Below are 7,500 nucleotides of genomic sequence, written 5' to 3'. Positions count from 1 at the left end.
AAATTACAGCTGGACTTTCCTATTTTAAGAATGTAGCATTCAGTGTATTTCAACAAATATTTCTTCCTTGTTTCTCAGAACAGTTTTTTGAGTGTATTTGTAGTTTTCTAGTGAAAGCTACATAATAAGTGCCATAAATTGTACATTTCTGAAATGATCATTTGAACTAGATTTCTATTTTTGTAACATTTAGATAATAACCAATTAGAGAATATACTTTCCTCTTATAAATACTAAAAATTTTATTTCCTTGTTCCTTGAAAAGGTGATAGAATTAATATTAAGCAGTCATTTAAAAACACATACTATCAAAATTAATGTTAAATTGAAGAGATTCCTTGCATTAGACATTTAAATTTAATGACTATTTAAGGGGAAAACAAACACTTTTTTATCATGTTATTCATTAGAGAATTATTTCATTTTGCACAGTTGTAACTATTGTCAATTAGACTGCTTGTATTAAAAGACACTCTAGTTGTGGTGTTCCCTGAATTATATATTTCACCATATTCTTACTAATGAAAAGTTTAGATGACAGAATACATTATGCAAAAGTTCAAGCTTTATGCCTACTTTCCTTTATTCATTCACACATAGAATATGTACTTTATTATGTTAATCAAAATGCTACATAAGTCTACTTTTTCTGAGTAATGTATCGCAATTCAATTTTGCTTCAATAGGCTACTGCAAGCAATTACATCTACTTCATCCACAGAAACTCATCCCTCTGTCTCTTCCTTTCCCTCTTTCTTTATCTTTTTAAATGCTGTATTGACTTATGGTATGTGAGCTGTTAAAATCATGCAGACTTACTAAGATCTTCATTTACAAATGGAAACTGAAGCAGTAAACTTCTGACTTTTTAAATCCCTGATATTTAAATTGCATTTTCATATGTATAGAAATAGTTCAGTTGACACCATTTTAAGTAATCCTTTAGTTCAACCTTTGTCTTTCTAGTCTAAACATTTTTTTTTATTTCTCCAAAGTTTATCTGGACTTTTTCAATGTGATGTATGTCAAGGAATCAGCCTAAGTGATAAAAGCAGGAAGGGAAAGTCTGCATCAGTGAGTATTTATATTGGCAAGAGCTGACAATTTTATAAAAGAAAAACAAACACCGAAGCTGTTCATTCCTGAAATGAAATCAACTTCACTTCATTTCTCTCAGGAAAACATCATCACATGAAATGATATAAATCAGTATTGATATTAGTAAGCTTCAAACTAGAAGAGACAAATGCACTCTGCAGCACAGTAATTCAATGGCTCTGAGTCAAGTTTACTGTTGTCTCGTTTCTACTAATCATTGTAAAAATTCCCTGTGAAATAATTATCCCTAAAACAATCAAGACGGTATATCTCTATAAAGGAGAGGATCGATTTAACAACAAACTCTAGATTTATCTGTATTGATTAGAGGGCATTCAGTGTAATTTTAGTGAATTATGTTTGGCTTTCATTTCCCAGTAGAAATTTTTCTTGTGATGATCAAAAGGTAAATTACAAACTACTACATGGTCTTTTGTGTGCCACCTACATAACATCCAACTATTACTTTTCAAAGAAACATCAATGTAAGAAAGGAAAAAAAATATTGGGGATTTTTTATACAGGATATCTTACTATAAAAATCATATGACTGAGTTTATAGCACTTACCTAAGAGCCTGATGTCATCTTCTCAATTCATTAATACAGAAATCAGGACTGCACTAAAGAGTCTGTGCTAAAGGAACAAATCCAAGATCATCTTATGAGAATAGAATTAGAAAGATTAAGAAAGTAATATGATTTTTCTTCTTAAATAGGAGTAATTTCAAAGCAGCTGTTAACACTTTCATGTCTGAAACTTCCTTACTGGCACAAGGGAGAACTAAAGGAATCAGACAGATTCAAAGACAATTTAATGTAGCTGTAAGTCTGACACTGCTGCTGATACAATTTAATTGAGTACTAATTAGAAATAAGAAGGCTAGTTATTTTGTCAACTGCACATGTGTTAGTTCCAGTCATTTTTAATCCAGTGTAACAAAGATAAAGAGTCTAGCTTACTTTGTTTAGTTAATAACATTAGGCCAGAAGGATCACCTAGTCATTTCATGTTACCCAATACATTGCTAATATAAATAATGTTTAATTACAGTAACTACTTGCTCCCATAAAATGACCAATTAGAACATTTGCTGATTCTACATGTTGACTGTTAGAGACATTTCCACAGGCTTTCTGTGTGTTGTATTCATAAATTCTACCCCAGCTGGTAGGAAGCATAAGAGCAGAATATGAGAGGAAAAAGTTTTTAAGCAGCACAAAGGACATTTAAATTCTGAGACAGAGTTTCCATGCAAAAATATATCAAATTAAAATATACTTTTTAGTATTCCCTAGGAGTATGTAATATTGCACATTTATATGCTATTCTTGCTGAATCCAGCAGATCATATGGTGTATTCAAGACTCATATGATAAAGAAGGCATGTGTTAGCATTTTAATATTTAGACCAACAAATAGAGAGTGATTTGAATTCATTTACAAAGCTGATTTATCTATAATCTGTACCTGGTATGAATTATGCCAGAGTAGTCTCTTATTTATTTTTGTTGCTTTACTGATGAGTCAATAACTGTCCCCTGAAATATTAGTCCTGCATGTACCAATGTTTTGTAAAGCAGCAAAATCTGGCAATGATATTGACAGCATGTGTAAACTCAAATTCAAATCAAAATAGAAAAATACAATAAATGAGAACAAAGTCTTCCTTGTCTAAAGAAAAATTGCTGACACGGTAAAAATTGCTTTTTAATGATTGAATTATTATCCCTTAAGTAATCATCCTGAAAAATTTTCTAGTTATGTTAAAGTAAATAACAGTACATCAGTGTGTGCATTGCCAAATCTAATTAATGCAAAGCATTAGAAATACTGGAAACAATGGGACACAGTTATCTAGACAACTTATATAAAGGAAATTAATTTACAAGGATTGCAACCAATGCATATATCACAGCCAAATAAGAATTGGATACTGAAAAAGTATCTGGAAGTATTGGTGTTATCAATTGCTCTGCAGGTGTCTGAAATGCCTGGCTGCTGCACATGTCAGTGCAAAGACTCAATCCTTCTCTCTCTTCAGTGAGTTCAAAAGTTGCCACTCAGGTCAGTGTGATAGTGTCAGGTGCTTTTCTTATTCTTCTTAGGCAATGCCCTAAATAATATTAATCTACTTACATGAATTTTTTTCCTTTGAATAAAAGGCAGCATGATAATCTGTATGTCTGACCACAAGAATTTGAGAGAATTTAAATGTAGCTTAAAACACACATCATGTAAATAATTACAATTTACTAAAAGATAAAAACAAAAAATAACAAATGTTCTCTTAAATTACTTGGTGTACACTGAATGTGTGCTACATTGTCTTGAGCAGGATATTTTAAAATGAAATATATTACAAACTTTGTCTTATTGCAATTAGATTAATAAAAGCAAGTAATTAAAAGACTCCTACTTTTTTTTTCTAGAAAAAAAGAAGAGCTAGAAATTATTAAACTATCTGGAAAAGAATCAAAGCTTTTATATAGAAAACAATTCCTTCAACTGAATTTCAATAAATCAATAACATGGTTATTTTTCAATAGGTAATAATTGTCTTTATATAAACTGAAAATATTGTTTGGGATGATTAATATACAATGCCACATAATGCATTTGGGAGTGTCAATGCATAATTCTTAGTTCTAATGTTATTATGTAATTGAGAGAACATGTTCATTTGCCCTAATAACTTCTAAGATGCACTTAATAAAATGAAATGTAATAATACTTGTAATTTAATCTATTCATGGAAGTAATTTTAAAAGTCTAGCATTCTCCTTAATGTGGATAGCATTCATAATTTATAAAGTGTTGTGATGCAGAATTGACAATGCCATTGTTTTTTACACTTTGAGATGAATCTGCAGGCTTCATTATCTGCATACCAACCTCAGGATTATCAAGGGCAAACAAAAGATAATTAACACCAGAAACTGGCAAATGCAGGAGATACTGAGTGAGGTTTTTCATTTAATGTAGAACCTTTGAAAACTGGGAAATGGCATAACAGTTCAAAAAGTTCAAAATCTTTTTTTTTTTTTCCTTTTGCAGAAACCTATTCCAGTATATTTTCTTTCCTACATTTTAAATATCATGTTTTTTGCTATAAAATTATATTGGCATGTTCAGCCTTGGATACATTCAGTAAATGAATGTGTTCAGATGGGTATTTTTTCCAAAGTACTAAGTGTTCATTTTCTGCTGTGTTTTTTTCATCTAGAACAGTAGATGGGTAATTATGGTATACATTTCCAAATTCTATAGTTTTACTTCCCCACAGCAAATCTGTAAATAAATCACTTAACTTCTCCTTGCCTCATTGTGTCATTGTGTCATATTATAGGGGAATGTGCTTATTAACCTTAAAGCTATCCATGAAAGATTCAAACATTTGTGTTTAAAGACCTTGGTGTACTACCATACCTTCATTTTTAATATTTAGACCTGGACTGGAGTTCTGAATTGTATAATACCTTTTAAGTAACTAATCTAAAATGAAATAAAATCAGTAGGAGTTTGTTTTCCACCCAGCACAGTGGGCTGAGAGCACTCCATATAGGAATGATGGTTACACTCCAAGATTCAAGCCGCAGCTTGATGAGTCTTGTTCTCTTCCAGAAGGTCTGGTGCCAGTTATAATGAAGGTTCCTTAATTATCAGGGTTCTCTCTTATTGCTACTTACCAGTCCTCTTGGTCCCGATTCATCCTGGACAGTGACGGGGACCAGAAGGTGCATGGGACAGGGAAAGTTGTATGAGCCCACTGGCCCCCCAGAGACAGGGAGTGGCTGAGGCTGAGACCAGGCTTTCTCCACATCCTTGGATATCCAGACAAGTATTAAAGTGCCTGAAATCCCACAGCAACTGCGTGGTTGATGATCAGTTCAAAGGAGGGAACAGCGTGCCCTTGGGATCAGCAGGGCATGTGGTACCCCGGGGTGTGTCAAGCACAGCATCCTTAACAGCTGGAAAAGAGAGGCTGTCTCACTAGGCTCAGCCTCACCTCAAGTGCTCTGCACTCTTTTGGACAGTATAATACATTATAATCAGCCCAAAGGAGGGCAAAAAAGATGCCAAAGGACTAGAGGGCATGACTTATGAGGAGCAGATGAGGCTATTTTGTTTATTCAGCTCAGAGAAGAGGAGGGTGCAGAGTGATCTCATTGCTGAATACAACCTCCTCATGAGGGGGAGCAGAGAGGGAGGAATTCATCTCTTTTTTCCTGGGGTCTGGTGATGGAATGCATTAAAGCTACATAAGGGGAAATTTAAAGTGGATATTATGAAAAAGTTCTTTACTGAGAGGGTGGTCAAAGACTGGAACAAGCTCTTGAAGAGCTTGGTCATGGTCCGAAGGCTCCAGTTGGTGTTCAAAAAGTGTTTGAATGATGCTCAGCTTCATGGTTTATATTTTTTTTATGTGTTTTAACTTTTAGGTTGCCCTTTGTGGAGGCAGGATTTGGAAGCAGTGATCCTCATGGGTGCCTCCCATCTGTAGGAATGTGTGATTCTGTGTACTGGGACTCTCAGGCACTGAGCTGTCATTCTTTGACTAGTTCTCATTCTAGTTTCTAGATACATCTGAAAAATAGAGCCCCAAACTTTTCCCATGCTCAGTGGGAAGCTTTGAAATGTAGGAAAAATGAAGAATCAAGATGCTAAAAGTCCTAAGTGCTATGGTGATCTAAAGATATTTTTGTTAAAATTCCATTTTTGAGGACATTGGTTTCAGTTCTGCAAATATTTGTAGAAAAGGTTTTTAACCTAAGGTCTTTAAATTAAATATACAATGGCTGGAAAAGAGACCACGTCCCTTTGAACTAATAGAGAATATCAGTTCACTCACATCAATTTATTTATTTAAAAGCCCTCATCCTTTCATTGAATTCATCTTCTATTTAACTCCTCCTGGAGGAAAATGCGGTGTATCTTCAGCTATCTGGACATTACTGTAAATACCTTTTATGGAGTAGGATACCTTTCTTAATTAAACACAGGAAAACACAATCAAAGTGTGTGCAGCTTGATTACCAGGTGCCACAGCAAAAAACATACCATGTCAAATGGGGTAGTGGGCAGTAGTGGGCTCTATTACAGTCACTGCTCCCCATGAACCCACCCCTGCCCCCTGAAGCAGGAGAGGCAGCCTCTGTTTATAAAGTTCAGAGTTTATACTGCTCTGTTTATAAAATACAGAGTAGATAATGTAGACCTTCTCCATTCCAGAGATTTTCTGTAAATTCTGTCTTTTATGCTTTATCCTTCCAACTTATACTAGGACTACCAGTAATAAAAAGCCAATAAAATAATAGTAATAACAATAATAATGGAACCTGTTTGCTAATCTTCACATTGATTTATGCTATATGCACATATGATTTATGCTATAATTTGGAGTCGTTACATTCATTTCTGCAAATACCGGGATACTAAAGCATTAGAATACACATTCAGGAAGGACTTATATGCATCTTACTATGACAGTTCCAAATCTATATTCCCTGTATGGATGAAAACTTCGGAGTGACAGAGCTTCACCAGGACTAAAGGAGCTTCCACAAAGAGTGTGCCCATGGAAAGAACAGCTTTCACCTGGTATATGAGGGATGATGAGCTCCTTATAGGTCTATACATCTAGCAATTTTTTGAGAATTCTTGGAAACAGGCAGAGAAGGTTTGAGAAGATTGGCAATAAATCCTTAAATTTAAAATTAACAACTTCAAATTAACTCCTATCAAAAGGACTAGATGTATCATACACTGGATACAGGTTGATTTTTCTCCCTTACAGATATATTTATGAAAGCACATTCACCACAAAATGTGCACCCCCAAATTTACTGCCTGAGGATGAAATAATAGTAGGTGATAACTCTTTCAAATAACCCCTGCCTTTGTGCTACATTTAAACACAGTGGTCACCCTCCAGCATTAAACCAATAAGGAGTTTTCTATTTCAAGTTGTGCTATATATGGTAAGGAAGTACCAAATCTCAACATTACCCCCTAAAATTCAACTTCTGTTTACAGTGATTAGAAGAATGATGAATAAAGTGTCAAAGTTTTTCAGCATCTCAGGAGTCCAATCTAATACCTGCAGAATCCCAACAATATGGAAATTATTAGAGGTTTTGCGTCGTTGTGCCCTCAAGATGCTGAGTGCTTTCTTGGTTGGACAGTTGCTCAGTGCTATCTTGTGGCTGCTTAAGAAACCCTTCTGATTCTCCTTTCTGTCTTTAGTTTTGAGATCCTTCTTAGAACACCTCTGTAGTGTGGGATCAGCTTCAATATTTGGTCCTCCTTGTGTTGCAGTTAAAACTGATGAGAATCAGAAAGGAAGAGGTACTTTTTCTTTTATTATCCTGGATGAGATTATGCTTATGGTTCTTCAGTGGT

The 7,500-nt window shown here is 34.4% G+C and overlaps 2 long non-coding RNA genes across 2 annotated transcripts in view; one reads left to right on the top strand and one right to left on the bottom strand.

Annotated features, from left to right (window-relative positions):
* Positions 1 to 1,745, bottom strand: part of LOC143694154 (uncharacterized) — a 22,931-nt gene extending 21,186 nt beyond the window's left edge. The window contains exon 1 of the long non-coding RNA XR_013182450.1: positions 1,668 to 1,745. This is a non-coding gene — a long non-coding RNA (uncharacterized LOC143694154). The remainder of the gene's footprint in view (positions 1 to 1,667) is intronic.
* LOC143694155 (uncharacterized) overlaps positions 1 to 7,500 on the top strand; it is a 24,176-nt gene that overhangs the window by 1,774 nt on the left and 14,902 nt on the right. The window lies entirely within an intron of this gene.

The sequence above is a fragment of the Agelaius phoeniceus genome, chromosome 5 (genome assembly GCF_051311805.1).
Source record: "Agelaius phoeniceus isolate bAgePho1 chromosome 5, bAgePho1.hap1, whole genome shotgun sequence".
NCBI lineage: Eukaryota > Metazoa > Chordata > Aves > Passeriformes > Icteridae > Agelaius > Agelaius phoeniceus.
The sequence above is the reverse complement of the archived record's forward strand: the minus strand, read 5'-3'. Positions and strand labels throughout refer to the sequence as shown.